General features: G+C 35.2%; 1 pseudogene; it reads right to left on the minus strand.

The window, feature by feature from the left end:
- Window positions 1-10,846, minus strand: part of LOC131829041 (phosphatidylinositol 3,4,5-trisphosphate 3-phosphatase and dual-specificity protein phosphatase PTEN-like) — a 66,572-nt pseudogene extending 55,726 nt beyond the window's left edge.
- Between the last annotated feature and the right edge of the window lie 7,822 nt (window positions 10,847-18,668).

Here is an 18,668-nt window from a genome sequence, read left to right on the forward strand (position 1 = left end):
TTTCCTCAATTCCTATGAACTCCTATGAGCTGCCAAAGTGCATTTTAAAATTATTTTTGTCAAAGGAATACATAAACACGTATTCCAAAAGATATAAAAAAAACTTGTAATAAGAAATTAGTTGAGGGAAGATGGCAAAGTAGGAGTCACCAGGAATCCATCTCCCCACCTAAACAAGAATTGTACTGGCATAATCTGACTAGTGTAACTATTTTGGAATCCTGGAGTCTATTCAAAAGCTTGCAGATTCTAGGGAAAGGCTTAGACAGTAAATCACAGTTAATTTCAGTCAATTTCAACTCTCACATGGTACCAGCTACCAACCCCAGTGCCCACCCCCTCACCTAGCAAGAGGAAGCCATGCACATATGCCTAGCACAGCCTACACCAGCTTATGGGACGTTGTCCTCCAAATATCAGAGATCTGTGTTCTGATCATTGGCTGCTGCTTCTGATTACACACCTGCACACACAGAAGCAGGCCACCACTGCTGAAATCCCCACTGATGGAAAAGGCTTCCAGGGGACTTAAAGATCCAGAGCCCATTTTTTCCCTTCATTCCCCACCCTTTTTCCTCATTTAGGAGCCAGGCATTAAAGACTTGACATCCATTCTTGTGTGAATATAACTTTGCAACTCTTGTGGGTAACTACCCAAAGGGATACAATTGCTTGATTTTATGGAGCATGTTTAGTTTTTTAAGAAACTACCAACTGTCTTCCAAGTGGCCATACCATTTTGCATGCTGTGGGTTTTTCATATATTGCCATATTGGATAGTACCAGAGTTTTTGTATGCTACATACTGGATGATTTCACCTATATGACAGTATAGAAAAGTCAGAAGAATGGAGACAGTAAAAAAAAATCAGCAGTTGCCAGCGGCTGGGCTGGGAGGAAAGGGACAAATAGGCAGACTGCAGACTACTGTTAGAGCAGTGAAACCACTAGGTGTGTTACTATGATGGCGGATACATGTCATTAAAATTTTTCCAAGCTCATACAACACACAACACCAAGAGTGAAGCCTAATGGAAATTATGGGTTTTGTATAATGATGTCAGAACAGGTTCATCAATACAACAAATAAACCACTCTGGTAGAGGGCAAGGATAATGAAGGAGACCATATATGTGTGAGGGCAGGGGGCATACAGGAAAGTTCTGTACCTTCTAATTGAATGTAGCTGTGAATGTAAAATAGCTCCAAAAACTAAAGTCAATTTAAAAAGAAAAACTCCACACCCTATAGCTACCATGACGTGCGATGGTAAAAGACAAAAATTGTCCTCTAAGGTCAATAGCAAAACAGGAAGTCTGTTTTGCTACTTCTATCTAAAAAGGCAACCATATTAAAAAGGAAGAAATAAAATTATCTCTGTTTGCAGATGACATGTTCTATATGTTTTTACATGTACCTTAAAGATTCCACACCAAAAAAAAAAAAATCATCAAATAAACAAACTATAAAAAGCAGCAGCATACAAAATTAATGTGCAAAAATCAGCTGTACTTCTATACACTGACAATGAACAATCCAAAAAGGAAAATTCCGTCCATGATAAACACCAAAAAAGAGAATCTAGGAAAGAACTTAATTAAGGAGGTGATATACAGAGAAAACTATAAAACACTGTTGAAAAAAAAAAATTAAAGACCTAAAAAAATGGAAAGACACCCCAATCTGATACTGTTAATATTTCAATATCATCCAACAAAACTGTACAGATTGATATCATTCAAAAATCCCCAAAACATTTTTTTTTTTTGCAGAACTAGAAAATTCCATTAAAATTCATATGGACTCTCAAAAACCCTCCATGGCCAAAAGACTCTTGAATCAGAGGAACAAAGATGTAAGACTCACAATTACTGATTTCAAAATCTACCATAAAGATACAAAGTGTTTTACTGGCATGAAGACAGAAATAAACTCTTGTATATACAGTATATACAGTCAAAAATTCTCTGACAAGTGTGGAAACACCATTCAAAGGGGAAAGGATGGTCTTTTCAACAAATGGTGTTGGGAAAAGTGTATATCCACATGTAAAGCATTAAGTTAGACCCTTATCTTAAAACATAGTCAAAAATTACTTAAAATGGATTAATGATCTAAGCAAAAAAGACCAAACACTATAAAACTCTTAAAAGGAAATCAGAAGAAAAGCTTCATAATTCCAGTTTAGCAATGATTTCTGGATGCGTCACCAAAGGCAGACAACAAAAAATAGTTAAATTGTACTGTACTGCATCAAACTTTTAACTTTTTGTTCATCAAGAACACTATCAACAAAGCAAGAGAATGGGAGAAAATATTTTCAAATCACATATCTGATAAGGGATTAATATCCAGAATATATGAAGAACTCCTAGAACTCAACAACAAAAACACAAACTGCTAAACATTTCTCCAAAAAGATAAACAAATGGGCAATAAGCCCATGAAAAGATGTTCAACATCACTAATCATTATGTAAGTGCAAATTAAAACCACACTGAGGTTACCACCTTACCACCTTACAACTGCCAAACGTCTAGAGTCCAAAAGACAAGAAACAAGTATTGGTTAAGAATGTGGAAAAAAAGGAGCCCTTATGTACTGTTAGTGGGAATGTGAATTGGTGCAGCCACTATGGAAAACAGTACAAAGGTTCCTCAGGAAATTAAAAGTGGAACTGCCTTATGATCCAGTAATTCCACTAATAAGTATATATAACCAAAGAAAACAGAAACTTTAATTCAAAATGATACATATACCCCTATGTTTACTGCAGCATTATTTACAATGTCCAAATTATGAAAGCATCCCAAGTGTCCAATGACAGATGAATAAAGAGATGATTGATACACAAACAATGGACTATACCTCAGCCATTAAAAAGGAATGAAATTTTGCATTTGCAACATGGATGGATATAGAGTATTACCTTAAGCAAGGTAAGTCAGTCACAGAAAGACAAATACCATATGATTTCACTTATATGTAGAATCTGAAAAAAAAATTTTTAACACAAACAAAAAGCAGAAACAGACCCTTAAATACAAAAGGGAGCAGGTATGGCTATGGACAAAATGGAAAAATGGGTGATGGGGAGCAGGAGATACAGGTTAGTTATGGAATGAATAAGTCATGGTGATGAAAGGGAATATAAGTCAGAGTATTCTATGGTGACAAATGGCAGTTATACTTGTTAGATTTTTCCAATCACTACATTATAAACCTGAAACTAATATAACATATATGTTGACTATACTTCAATGAAAATAAAAAAGATCATGCGGCAAAAAGATCATACGCAATATTAGAGTCCCCAAAACTGAAAATCATTGGTCATTTTTCTGGTTCCTCTGGACCTTGAGCTATATTGTCTAGACTCAAATTTAAAAGAGGAACAGAAGAGGAAAGAGATGGAAGGCCTCCTATTAGGTGATGAGAAATATAAGACTGAATCAACCAGATGCTTAAATAGGCCTTCCAAGAAGGGAGACCATAGACCTCAAATTTAAACTTTGTAAGTTGCTTCAAGATAATTACAGTCATTCTAAGTGTGTACACTAGAAGTACTGATGTGTCCAATGTGCACATTTTAAATACCTCTGTTTCTAAAACCTTCTTTTGGCATTTTTTCATTTTTTAAAACAGAGGGCCAGGGTACATGAGAGTGGCCAAGTGGCTAACACGAATTTCCTAGAGCGCTGGTTCCCAGCAAACGAAGCAATCATCAGCTATCATACTCCAGAAGTAAAAAGAATGGGAAAAATCTTAGAAAGAGTCTAGATAAAATAAGGGTGCTTTATGCCCCGTCCTTTTCCTCTTGCTTTTGGGGAAGGGGCTTTGCAGGAGAGGTCAGTTACCAAGGCTCATAGAGAGAAGGAAGTTTCTCAGGTCTCTGCTTCTGTAGCTGACATGTGTGATTTCTTCAAGTTACAGATACCACTTCACACCCATTAGGATGGCTCTATTAAAAAAAAAAAAAAAGTGGGGCGCCTGGGTGGTTCAGTGGGTTAAAGCCTCTGCCTTCGGCTCAGGTCATGATCCCAGGGTCCTGGGATCGAGCCTCATGTCAGGCTCTCTGCTCTGCAGGGGACCTGCTTCCTCCTCTCTCTGCCTGCCTCTCTGCCTACTTGTCATCTCTGTCTGTCAAATAAATAAATAAAATCTTAAAAAAAAAAAAAAAAGAATGAGGAAAAAAAAGCTCAGAAAATACCAAGTGTTGACAAGGATGTAGTGAAACTGGAACATTTATTCTTGCTGCTGAGAATGAAAAATGATGCGGCTGCTGGGAGAAACAATATGGTAGTTCCTCAAAAAATTAAACACAGAATCACTATTTGACCCAGCCACTCCATTTCTGGGTATACAACCAAACGAACTGAAAGCAGCAAGATGCAGATACTGGTACACCCATGTTCATATCAGCATTATTTACAACAGTCAAAAGGCAGAAGCAACTCAAGTGTCCATCCATGGATGAATAAACAGAATGTGCTATATACATACAAGGGAAGAAAACATGGCCAATATAGGCCACAACATGAGTGCAACTTGAAGACATTATGCTAAACAAAGTCACATGCTATGCTAAGTCAGTCACAAAAAGGCAAAGATTGCATAACTCCACTTATATAAGGTGCCCAGAATAGTTACATACACAGACACAGAAAGTAGAACAGTGGTTGCCAAGAGCTCAGAGTAGAGAAAATGGGGGAGCTACTATTTAATGCGTACAACATTTCAGTGTGGTAGGAGAAAAAAAAAGTTTTAGGCTGTACAATATGAATGTACCTAAGGCCACTGAAGTATACACTCAGAAATGGTTAAAATGGTAAAGTTTAGTGGCACCTGGGTGGCTCAGTTGGTTAAACATCTGACTCTTCAGCTCAAGTTCTGATCTCAGGGATGTTAGATGGAGCACCGCATTAGTCTCTGGGTTGGGCATGGAGCCTGCTTAAGACTCTTCCTCTCCCCTCTGCCCCCTCACTGACCCCTCTCTTAAAAAAAAAAGAAAAGAAAAAGAAAAATTTAAAACGAAATTTTAAAGCCCCTTTCTTTATTTTGATGGTTTATTCTCTTATTTTGTTAGGGCACATGGTCTAGGAATTTCCTAAGAAATGTTGCATGGTGGATATATTTTTTTTCTTGTTCTTGAAGGTCTTTCCTTCCTCCTTTTGCACTTGACTAATGGTTTGGCTGGATACAGAACTCTAGGCTGAATGCAGAACTTGTAAAGCGCTAGTCCTCCATCTTCCATCTTTAAATTAGATTCTTAGATTATGAGAAGTTAGATGACATATATATTCCTAATCCCTCCTAAATGATCCCAAAAGCTTTTGAGACATTCTCATTATTTCTGATATTCTTAAAGAAATTTTGTAATAACTGCCTGGTATTGGCCTGTTTTCATTCGTTGTGCTTGGCACTTTATAGCTTTTTTTTTCAACCTGGAAACTCAAATCCTAAATAAATTTTCTGGAATATGCCTATATAGGCATATTCTGGTGTACATATGTATGTGGTAAGACATTTCATCCTCTGATAGATATGGCTACTGAGACAATCAGCTTTGGAATCTCACAGACTAGACTCGACCCTCAGCTCACTACTTACCCACTATGGCACTTGGGGAAATTAACTTCTTTTAAACCATATATGAAATGGGGACAGGTTAATTGTAGAGATTTTTAATAAAATGACACATGTAAACAGCTTATACAACAAAAATAATGAAAAATAAGTGTTACCTATTATTAAAATCCTAAAAGCTAGATTGATGCAGATACTATAAACACTGTCAAATCTATCATGGATCTGCTATTTGTAAGGAAATAAAACTAACAAAAGAAGTGGGAGGCAGCCAATGGGTATAGGCTTCTCTTTTTGGGGTATTAAAAATGTTTGGGGACTTGAGAGAGGTGGTGGTTACAAAATACTGGAAAGGTACTAAATGTTAGTGAATTGTTCACTTTAAAATGATTGATCTTATGTTATATAATTTTTGCCACAATAAAGAGAAAAAAGGAAGCAGGAAAAAGAAAGGCAGTATAAAAGAGAAGTCAAAAGTTGTTGAAATGGAGAATGGAAACAATACTCTTTCCTGTAAATTAGTGTGACACTTTCCTCTATATGCTCTCTTTTTAATTCTTGGAACTGAATAGCCAATAATGATATTGTTGGGAAGACAAACAATTCCTTTTTTATCGGACATTAATACATAAATAAAAGGCTGATTGAGAGATCGACATATAATTAAGAGAAGATTATTTTAAATTTCTTTGGGAAGAATGTATAAAACAGGAAAGTTGGAGGATATATATATATACAAATACACACACACACACACACACACACACACACACACACACACATGAACAAAAAAGCTGATAGTATAGAAGACAATGGATAAAGTCTTTTTTTTTTAATCACTATGTATCAGAATGCTCAGCTCTAAGCCTTCTCTTATGACAAATATGGGAATCTAACCGCATCTAAAATCTTTCCAATAAAAGGGGAAGTAAATTACTTCCTACTGATTTCAGACTAGGAGGAAATATTGTTAGATGCATCTTTTTTCATTTTCAACACTTCCCAAATTGTGCTCCAAGAAACACTGTTTTAGAAAGATGTTATTTTAACACAGTACAAAAGAAATGAGAGAAGGGAGAATGGGGGGAAGAAAAAGGAAAAGGAAAGCAGCATATTCGAATTTCATTCTTGGGAGATTTGCAAGGCATAGTAGTGTATTAAAGGTTCTGCAGTAAGAAAGCCAGTTCACCTCTATTAAACCTACATTTGGCTGATTTATTAAGTACAGAACAGTTCTTAAGCTATGTCGGTTAAACACATAATGCATCATTTTGTTAAAGGCTGCTTAGATTTATACCAGATAACATATAAATCAGGGTAATTTCAATATTAGCCCAGGGGGATAAGATTGCCACACATACTCAAGAATAATCAATTATCTGAATAAAACATTGTTTCAAATTACCAGCTGGTCAGAGCAAGAGCTTAATCGCAATAAAGGAGGGGAAGAGAAGGTAGGAATAAGAGGAAAAGAAGAAAAAACAATCTGGGAAGAGTTAGCTCTTCATCTTCCTTTGTTGAAATGTCCTTGTCCTGACATGTCAATTCTTATTATTAAGCCTAACATTTGCAGTTAAGATAGTAAAAAATTCCAACTTGGTTCACTTCTCCCCCACTTTCTATTTTTTTACATTAATTCCTAACCCTAGGAGGTAACCTCAAAAGGAGAAGTTAAATATTTGTTACTTGAGTACCTTAAGTATAAAATTTCACGTTGCCATAACAATCCATATCACAAAACAGTTTAATACTGCATAATTTAAGCATAAAGGCATTTGCAATTTCAGTTTCTTTTACTCAGAGCAAAGATGTACAACACCAACAAAACCTGAACCTGGAACAATATTTCTTGTTTGGGGGAAAATCATAGAAAAAAACATGGATTTAGAGAAGTAAAAATTCAAATAGATAGGGCAAAGGAAAATCCAAATGGAAATACATTTATGAGAAAACTTGTAAGAAGATAAAAAGACACGCTTTTCATTATCACTTTCTCATCTTTGAACCAAAAAGAAATCACTACTGCTTATTACTACTATTTCCCATATTGTGGGAACCAATCAAGGAAATGAATCATTTAGGTATTAGAGACTGCCAATCCCTTAGAGAAGTTAATCCTCTTCTTGGAAATTATTTTACTTCATAGGGGAAAAGCTACAGCTACCTTCCTGGTGACTGTTCCTCCTTTTTCTCATAAAAGAAGTGGAGTGGAGTGAGCAAATGAAGCCAACGAAAGCCTCAATAGCCATATATATCCCCAGTCACAAAACTGGAGGGGAGGAGGAGGGCAAGACAAGCCAGGCATGCACGCCATAGCTATTCTACTCAGCAGATCATTCTTCGTCATTTACAGGCTACCACCCTTGCCAAAGGGTGACATTTGGCTAAAGCAACTACTGGCTAAATAACAAACCAACACATAAATCTTTTTAAGGAATAACAGATTTGAAAAAGACAAAAGCTAGATAAAATAGATACATTAAAGTGGATAGAATAAACTTCAACTTTGGTTATTATTTCACAAATTAAATTTGTGAATCTTATTTCAGTGGCTTAAAGGCAGGAGTTGCAAAGTTGGAAGATGAAAGATCAAAGCACTGGTAGCACAGTATTTTCTTGGTGAGAGTATCAGTCTAAGGTCTGAAAATGAAATGTGCTGATCCAGAAACCGAACTTTATCAGTAACTTAAAGATGATCAATCAGCTTCAGTGACTTATTCACAGAAGAGAGCAAAGGGAGCAAGCACCCCAGGTAAACCCACCACAAGGAGGTCCTTACAGTGACCCAAAAACTTGTCCTCTATCCATAGTATTCATACTCTTTTTCCACATGAGTACTAATCTGATCTGGTTAAGTAGTACTTGGTTGAATACAGAATTATATAGTAGTAATATAAAAGAGATCAACCTGCAAGGTATTTCATCTAGGTCCTCAGGGAGCTTAATAAACACTCCTGCACTTCAGGAGATGCACTGCTCATTTTCCAGATTCTCCATCTCTCTCGATGCAAAATTTACACCCGTCATTCTGTTTTCCATCACCCACTGTGTTTCTGTAGATGTGTATTATCACTGACTAAGCCATATCAGGCTATTGCTCTCGTGGATCTGATATTATGCATCCTTCCAACTGTGTCCTGCCCAACCATGAGAAGACACATTTATTTCCCTATTTTCAAATTCTTAAACAGTACTTCTGACAGCCCCATGTACCTCTAACTGTAATAAAACTACGAAAAAGTAGTCTGGTTTTTCTGTACATTTTGTAGATGCTGATACTGATTTTAAAATTCTGAACAATTTAAACACAACAACAGTCCAACTGGACACAACTCAATACTGCAAAATGTAAATATATACATTGGTTCAAAGCAAATTGTTAAAAATTAACCACTTAACAAAACAACTTATGGCTAGCTCATAATAAGGACACAGACAATTCATATACTCAATTATATAAGGATTCTACATTTGCATAATGCTTTACAAAGTGCTCTCCCATTCAAGATAACATTAATTCTAATCAAATATTTAAATTGAAAGTCTCCAAGAAAGAGATTTCTCTAAGAAGATAAACAAAATAATCCAAAATTTTAGGGGCGCCTGGGTGGCTCAGTGGGTTGGGCCGCTGCCTTCGGCTCAGGTCATGATCTCAGGGTCCTGGGATCGAGCTCCACATCAGGCTCTCTGCTTGGTGGGGAGCCTGCTTCCCTTCCTCTCTCTCTGCCTGCCTCTCTGTCTACTTGTGATCTATCTCTGTCAAATAAATAAATAAATAAATCTTTAAAAAAAATTAAAAAAAAATAATCCAAAATTTTAAACTTTAAAAGCCATTAAATTTTCTGATGTTTCATACATATATATTTTTGCTTTGAAATGAGAAAATATATTAAGACTACAACAGAAACAAATTCCTTCTCTCATAAAATAGATCACATACTCTTAGGTTATACATGTGTTAAAATTATTTAAATCAGTCTTGAGAAATACGGTTTCAAGCTGGATAATAATTACACTTAAAAAATCATGCAAGAGACAAAGTCAGGCCTTGGTTTGCCCAGCAACTCCTGTCCAGATCCTCTGTACCAAATTACTTCTTCAAATGTTTAGTATACTTATGCTCCATTATAAACTGTTCTATGTAAAAAATACATGGTATCAGTTATCTCTACCTTAGAATGAATAAATTTAAGTGAGTGAATATACTCAAGGATTAAATCTAATCCCCCATTGTGAAATAAAAGACAAAAACCATAGTGTAACTGAATCCAGGACTTAAATTGGTAAGAAGCCTTAAAAGGAATCCAGGAAATCCTATTACATACACCTAACCATGTCAAAGGTTAGTTCTTATCAAATGAACTGTATCCCATTGAGGTCCATTAAACAAACAAAAAGCAGTTATAGAGCACCAACATAATAAAAAGAGTTCACATCACAAAGCACATCATTTTCTAAGACTTAGAAATCTTCTCTAAATGAAAATATAGCATGAATACATCAATATTTGCAACAGAAAATTAAGAGTTCTTACCTTACTACATCATCAATATTGTTCCTGTATACGCCTTCAAGTCTTTCTGCGGGAAACCCCATAGCAATAATGTTGGGATAAATATCTGAGTACTTAAGTTAAGGAAACATCTGAAATATACAACAATGCAAACTACATGTACTTGTTGTAAAACATTAGCGGATTATAAAAATCACTATACCTATGCTAGTAAAAGGATGTCAAATGTATTTATCTCTAAACCATCATGTGTAATTAAGAAACACAGGTACATAAAATTAATTCCCCAAAAAATTCTCAAAATAATTATATGGCAAAATAATTTTCAAATCTCTTTACCTAGTATATTAAAAGTAAGTACATAAAAATTAAGGAAAAAAGGAACTTCCACATTTACACTATTTAGGCCCACATACATGAAAACAAAAACCACAGACTATAAATCAGAACTGAAGTTACCTTGGGACAAAAACCAAGTATCAAAATAAAAACAAAAAAAGCTACACAACTTCTCATTTTTCATTGTTACAAAAGGCACCACAGCATAGAGAAAAGTAGATACAATTAAGAATTAGGAAGCCAGATTTAAGACCTGGCTTATGCCGCCATCCCGTTGTATAACCTGGACATGACTTCATCTTTCCAGGCTTCAATTTCCTACTCCACAAGATTAGGTTGAGCCAACCACAATGATCTCTTCCAAGTCCTTGGTATTTGTGACTTAGTAATACTGAACTAAGGTAGAAAGTTTTCAAGGTAATCAACATTTAGCATGCCATTCTATTTACTTATGTTACATACTGTAGTCAGCATAAAAACAAACTTTTGTGCTCCAGAAGAATCTGCATCAAACTAAAAAAACAAAACAAAACAAAAAATACCAACCAATCTACATTTCTATGCATTTGTCAATAGTGGCAGACCTCATTTCTTCCCGAGTACCATTATTCCTCTCACTAATCTCGTGATTTTTCTGAGATGGACCTTCCAAAACAGCCAAGCTGATCTGCCCCAAGCCTCCCTTCAACACCCTCCCTGAAGTTCTCCACCTACCTACTCCTGGACCCCATTTGATCTTCAAGTACAATCCAAAATTCACCAAATCCAGTACCTTTTTGTAGATCTTTTTTCATCACTTTTGGCTGCTTTCACATTATTGAGTTAATTTTGGTATTATTTTCAATTGAAAATAATTATCAAGTTACTAAAAGCTTTTTAAAATTATTTTTTTAAAGGTTTTATCCATAGTTTTACCACACACTGATTGGACAGACCTAAAAATATTTTAAGGGGAAAAAACAAACAAACAAACAGGGTTGCCTGGGTGGCTCAGTCGGTTAAGCATCTGCCTTTGGTTCAGGTCATGATCCCAGCGTCCTGGGGTAGAGCCCTACATCAGGCTCTCTGCTCAACCAGGACTCTGTTTGTCCCTCTCCCTCTGCCCTGCTCATGCTCTTTCACTATCTGTCTCCATCTCTCTCTCTCTCAAATAAATAAAATTTAAAAAATAAAATAAAAATAAAAACCTTTCATTAAAAGAAAAATGACCTCACACAATAGCATATACAATATGCTACCTTCTGTACAAAAAATATTTTCTTTTTGGATAAAATGAGTAAGATTTACACACAATTTGCCTGAATCTGAACTTCTCAGCACACATGTGCATTTGCACACACACAAATGATAACTGAGAGACCAATAAACATGTTTGCTTCATAGAGAAGGGGTGGCAAAGGGGAAAAACATACACTAAAACCAGCAACAAACAAATCCAATTAAATATCAAATTGGTAACCAGGAGATAGAGTTTATTTCACAGGAGTTATTTGGCTACTGCAAGTTTACTGTACTTCTTGGTAGGAAACACTGTAAGAACAAAAAGAACTAAAAAGAAGGGCTCCTGGGTGGCTCAGCTGGTTACACATCTATCTCAGGGTCCTGGAATCGAGCCCCACACAGGGCTCCTTGCTTAGCAGAGGAGTCTGCTTCTCTTCTCCCTGTGCTCATATTCTCTCTCATGCCCATTTTCTTTCAAATCAATAAAATCTTAAAAAAAAAAAAGAACTACAAAGAAATTTTAAACTTTTTCTGCAAGTTTGTTTTTACTATTATCAGTATTGATATCCTCAAGCTTTCTTCTTTATATTGTACAAAAAAATGAAATTTTACTAATGATTTTAAGATTTATGATTATAGGTATAAAATCAAGAAATCAAGTAAAAACCTTAATTGGAAATATCAATATGAACTCATGTTTATAAAAATCTATGTTCTCTAGGTCTTTTCACTGAAATGGCCTAAAAGCATATCAATCTTAGCAGCAAACAATCCCTAGATGGACCCAGACTGCATCTCTAGTATTTAATATATTAAAAGGCACTAAACTTGGAACTATAATGGATGCCAGGTCTGTGGCAGGAAGGTACAAGATGAGTCTGGGATATTTTTCTGTGCCAGGAGACAAGGAAGGTACTCAAGAGATAATGATCTCTATCAGACAGATATAGGAGCTAAAATGAAGGACATCCCAGGACCTAAAGCTCTAACAAACTGAGTATCAAAGAAACAATTTAAATGGTAGTAAATTAAAACACCCTAAATAAAATTAAAACACTTGAGTCTAGATAAAGAATCTCAAAGGAAAAAAAGAACAAACTATTTTTCATTTATCACCTTTTGAAGTGGCTGTTAGAACAGTTCTTTCTCTACTCTGAAAGTAGAAAAAGAGGGAGATTAAGTATTTATGCTACTTTTCCTGTAGGTGCTGTATTTCACGACAACCAAATACCACCATTTCATACAGTAAAGATCTACTTTACAGAAAAACATAGTGTTAATAAACACAAAAGAATAGAACTTTAAAAGTCATATTTTGCAAACCCTAATAAATTTATTGATTTAGGCAAGGATCAACAACTGGTTCTAAACCAACAGGTTAGTGGATGATGAAGAACTGAAATTTTTTTTCTTAAGAAAGCCAAAGCAACACCACCCAAAATACCTTCTGATGTAAGGAGACCAATGTAACTGAACAGCGGGCAGAAAAGACTGCCAGCACCCAATTTCAGTAGTAAATCTGGGCATCACCAAGGAAGTTATGCAGAGATCCTGTAACTTTCTGTGTGATACAATATGAAGGACAAAGCATCACCTATGATATCCAAGGTATCTTCAACCTGAGACTCAACCAAGTATTTAGATATAAATTTTAATTTACATTAAATACAAGAGATAAAAAAACAAGCTAAAGGACATGAGAATAAACTGGACAAATTCAAAAGGTCTGAAACATATGACCCAGTCTCTGCTCAAATGTCTTTTTAAAAGGCAAGGAGGGGAGGAATGGGTATCTCTTGTTTTTAAAAGACTTAAGGGTTGGGGTGCCTGGGTGGCTCAGTCGTTAAGCCTCTGCCTTCCACTCGGGTCATGGTCCCAGGGTCCTAGGATCGAGGCCAACATCAGGCTCAGCAGGAAGCCTGCTTCTCCCTCTCCCACTCCACCTGCTGTGTTCCCTCTCTCACTGTGCCTTTCTCTGTCAATTAAATGAATAAAAATCTTCCAAAACATTTTTTAAAATAATAAAAAAAAAAGACTTAAGGATTCTAAGAGCCAAGTTCATAGGTACAATGCTATTGTTTTAGACGAACAAGCCATAAAGAACATTTTTGAGCCAACCAGAGAAATTTGAAAATGATCTGGGCATTATATGGGATAAAAAAATGACTGAAATGGAAAAGCAAACATTACTGACTAAAAAAAAAAGGTTTCAAAAGAGAATACACAGCATTATGCCATAATCGAATAAGAATGCATATATACCCAGATAGACATATGTAGACAAAAAGATTACAAACTAAGGTACTAAAAGTAATCATCTCTAGGAGGTGGGAATATATATTTTTCTCATTTTTGTTTTTTATTTTTTGTTGTTGATACAATGCCTGCACTATTTCTGCAACAGATTTTTAAAAACTGTTTGCTTTATAATTACCTCCAGGTCTATTTACCAAGTATCATGACAAAATATTGTTTTGTTCCACATGACTTAAATTCAGCTCTGTATTTAGTTTTTAAAAAATGATGAATTTCTATCAATATATATATGTATATACACATACATACACACAAATATGTAATGAAAAAAAATTTAAGTAGCATTTACTATGTGGCAATTTTGTCACTTTAAGAATATATAAATTCACCCCCAATCTCAAAGTGTTCTTCTACTATGGGGACTCCAAAACTACTAGGATTATCACACATTACAAATAATAGCTGTCATCTATTATTCTCACCTAAGAAAGTAGTTCCACCTAAAAACATAGCTCATTCAAAGAACTATGTTCAATTATCAAAATATTTTGGGTATTATGTCCGTTCATGAGAAAGAAAAAAAGAGAGAGAGAGACTGGAGGCTCAAATCAAGCCTACAGCAGTAGTAATTCCTGAAAGTGAATAATCTTTACTTTGTAACCCTGTCTTGGGAGCACCAACATATAGAAAATAACACTCAGAAGACAAATGAGGCAGCAGTAGGGACCCAAAGCAGTGGCAGCTTCCACCAATCCAGAATTCCTACATAAAAAATTATAAATAGATATAAGTAAAAAATTTAAGTTGAATTATTCTGAGCAATGCAACAGCAAAGTATTTCTAATTCAAAGTAATAGTAATTACTGCTCCTAATGAACTTTCCAACTGAATGCTAAATTTCAGTAAAGACACTGTATGATTTTCAGCCTTATAGAAAAGCACAATAATACAATGCCCCTTGAAATGCAGTCATTTTAACCAGGACTAAACTCCAATGTATCCTTGCACTATGAATACTAATAAAGGAGTTAAAGTTGAAAAGGACTTGGTTACCTTATTTAAACAAAACCATTTGTCTCTAATTATACATAAATAGGAATGTTATATACTCATTAAAGTAAACTCAGTTGGCCCCCTTTCATTCACTTAATTATTCAAACACACATTGAACATTCCGTGCAAGGGGCAATGAGAGCAGAGGCTAAGTAAGCAAAGACTACTGCACTGGAAAAGTCCCTACTCTGTCAGGAAAGACAAATAGACACACAGACATGCAGCGGTGCCACATGACTTATATTCTACTAAATATAAGACCGAAATATTTTAAGAGATAAAGAGAGAGGGGCTAATTCTAATTAAAGCTTTACAAAATAGGTGATATGTTAGAAAATCCTTAAGAAGTCAGTCAGACATCAGTAGACAGAAGAACAAACAAGCAATCAGAACACTTCAGGCAGGGAACAGAACAGGGATGCAGAAATACATACAACATTAGGAAGCAGCAAGCAGGCCAGTGTGGCTCACACACAGAGCTGTATGGAGAAGGCAGGACAGAAGACTGCATTTAGTTTGAAGGAAGCTGTGAGAGGGAGTTCAATTTAACCAGACATATAAGAAGTCAAAGGCCAGAATCGGCGTGGGGGTCTCTGACAGAGCAACAATCCAATGCTTCCTTTACATAGAATCTAAACATCCAGTCTTCTGAAGGTTTCATTTTTCACAGATCCTCACCTTTCTTATTCACAGTTTGAGATTTTACCCAAGACTTTAACCTACATCATAAGTTAGAAAGATGCAGAGAACATGTGCCACACTACAGGAAATACATTCCCATTTAATCCTAGCAACCCTACAAGGTATTATTTCCATTTCATGAATGACAAAATTGAGGGTCAAAAAGACTGGGTAATTTGCATTAAGTTCCACAGCCAGTAAGTACTGAGTTATGATTCAAACCAGTTAGGTACAAACCCAGCTTTTTATACCATGCTGCCTCATAAAAGATTAAGAGTTCCTTATATTTCCATATCAGTAACAAAAATATAAAAGCTTCAAAGGAAGCAGGTTCAAATGAAAGTGAATTTACTAATCAAATGTTAAAGCTGAAAAACTTTTAAAAGACAATACAGAATCACTGGAATTTCCAAAACTGAGTAATGAATTATAAGACACATATTTCTTATGACAAGAATTATACCAATGCATGTCCAATTTGACTTTTTTGCTTCCTAATGTTAAAATTTCTGACATACTTTTTTTGGACAATTTAAACCAAATAAAAATAACTGAGAAAACTATATATATATATATATATATATATATATATATATATATATATATATATATATATATATATTTCTAATACGGAATAGTGTTAACTTGCAATTACCGGATATACTTTCAAATAATGAGAGTGTTTCATATGAAATTCTCATCTTATTACTTATAAATGCTGCGCATAAAGAATTATACTAACTAGATCACTACAGGAAGCCAAATATTTTTGCCATCTAGTGATCTACTCGCAGGCAATGTGGCAACATGGTCAAGAACATATGCTCCGGGCACCTGGGTGGCTCAGTGGGTTAAGCCGCTGCCTTCGTCTCAGGTCATGATCTCAGGATCCTGGGATAGAGCCCGTATGGGCACTCTGCTCAGCAGGGAGCCTGCTTCCTCCTCTCTCTCTCTCTCTGCCTGCCTCTATGCCTACTTGTGATCTCTGTCAAATAAATAAATAAAATCTTTAAAAAAAAAAAAAAAAAAGAACATATGCTCCAAGAGCCAAGCTGCCTGGATTTGAACTCTAGCGTCACTTACTAAGTCATCTTTTGCAAGTTACCCATCTTCAGTTCCCTGTGTAAAATGGGACTGGTAGGAGGTAACATTTTCTTTTCTTCTCTGCTTAATTTTTATTCAAGCTTTTATTTAAATTCCAGTTAGTTAACATACAGTATAATATTAATTTCAGGTATAGAAATTAACCAGGTGTAGAAATTAGCTGCATGTAATTAACTGTATACTAACTAACTGGAATTTAAATAAAAGTTTGGATTAAAAATTAAACAGAAAAGAAAGTGTTACCTTCATTTAAAAAAACAAAGTACTTATAACACAGGGTTGTGATAAGGATTAAATGCATTAACCTATGGAAAACAACTAGAACATAGTGATAGCTGTCTATCAGTTAAACAAATGGGACAGACCTATACCATTAGGGCTTACTGTAACGATTTGGATATATTTTTTTTCCAATGACACTCTTTACTGAATAACCTAATCCTTCTTAAGAGCATCAAAGTCTAATAGAAACCTTAACTCTTTGAAATCTTGACTATAGCAATTTGCCTTTTAAGTATTTAACTTCAGAACAAATGTAAAATATTCCCAAATTTAACAAAGGGAACAAAACAAAAGACTGCTTTCCCCTTGTTATCAGTGGCTACATGAAGTAAGCAGAGAGGTAGAAGGAATTTCTGTCGGGCCTCAGAGGGACAGCTACCATTGCTATGGCAAGTCTGCAGACACAGACATACGACATTCAGTACATGACCTTTCACCCCACCTCTAAGCAAACATGCTCAGTTTGTTTTGTTTTAATTCAGGTATAATTTACATACAATAAAATACAAGATCTTAAGTGATTCATTGATGAGTTTTGATAATCATATATATCATGTTGGAGAGTCTTGATTCAAGTGCTGCAACAATCCCATCTCAAACATAGAATGCTGACTGCAAGAAAGAAAATAATAAATGATAATTAAGTTCTAAAGCCTGTCCATAGAAGTCAATTTCACCAATAACAGAACTGACACACTATAAAATGATGCAGCTAGTATATGAGCTAACTCAATTTTTACTGGTTGTTCTTAACATCCAATCCTGACTTAAAACACTAAAAGGATATTCTAAGTTACACCAAATTAACAAAATGCCTTTAGAAAAAAACATGTGAGCTGAGATTTCATATTGACCTTGTCCCAAAATTTTACTTGTACCCAAATTAATGTCATTTGCACTACAAATTTAACTAGAATTTTCAAATAGAGAATAACCAAGAATAGCTCCGTAAGCCTTATTTTATGTGTCCCTGAATATAGACAGTCTTATTTTAAGTACAATTATTAAAAATAAAGCACTTCTGAAGTTTCTTTGTAGTACTACTCAACATAATATATAGATATACTTATCCCCAAACAAGTTATAAACTAAAATACCAGTATACAGTCCTAGTATTCAAACCAGTAACATCTTTTTTCTGCCACAATTATTTTAAGAAAAATTACTTCCACAGATCACATATAAGTTATTTTAAAAATTCTAGTTAACTGGAAGCGGTAACATACATGGAACGCAGATGGCAAATAGAAAGTGAATGTGGATTACAGAGGTAGTGATCAAAAAGCAGTAAGAGCAAACCTGAAGTTGCCTAGCTCACAAGAGGAACTGACGTTGAGCTGAATCGGCAGCAGGAATGAAGGAATAAAGTCAGACTAACAAGAAGAGACAAGAAGAATCGAAAGCTAGTTAGTAAATACCAAGACTGCACCATTTAATTCTATTTTCCAGGAATTTCTGGAGCTTTTCCCCTGCTTTCTGTCAGGGCTATCGACCAACAGATGCTTAAGGATCAGGTGAGGGGAAAAAAATTCAGCCACTGATTCATAATCTACATCAGGACTGCATTTTTTTTCCAACAAATTTTAACAAGTTTAAAATTAACAAAGAGTTTCCATGTATGTCACAGTTATAT

The sequence above is a fragment of the Mustela lutreola genome, chromosome 4 (genome assembly GCF_030435805.1).
Source record: "Mustela lutreola isolate mMusLut2 chromosome 4, mMusLut2.pri, whole genome shotgun sequence".
In the NCBI taxonomy this organism is placed as follows: domain Eukaryota; kingdom Metazoa; phylum Chordata; class Mammalia; order Carnivora; family Mustelidae; genus Mustela; species Mustela lutreola.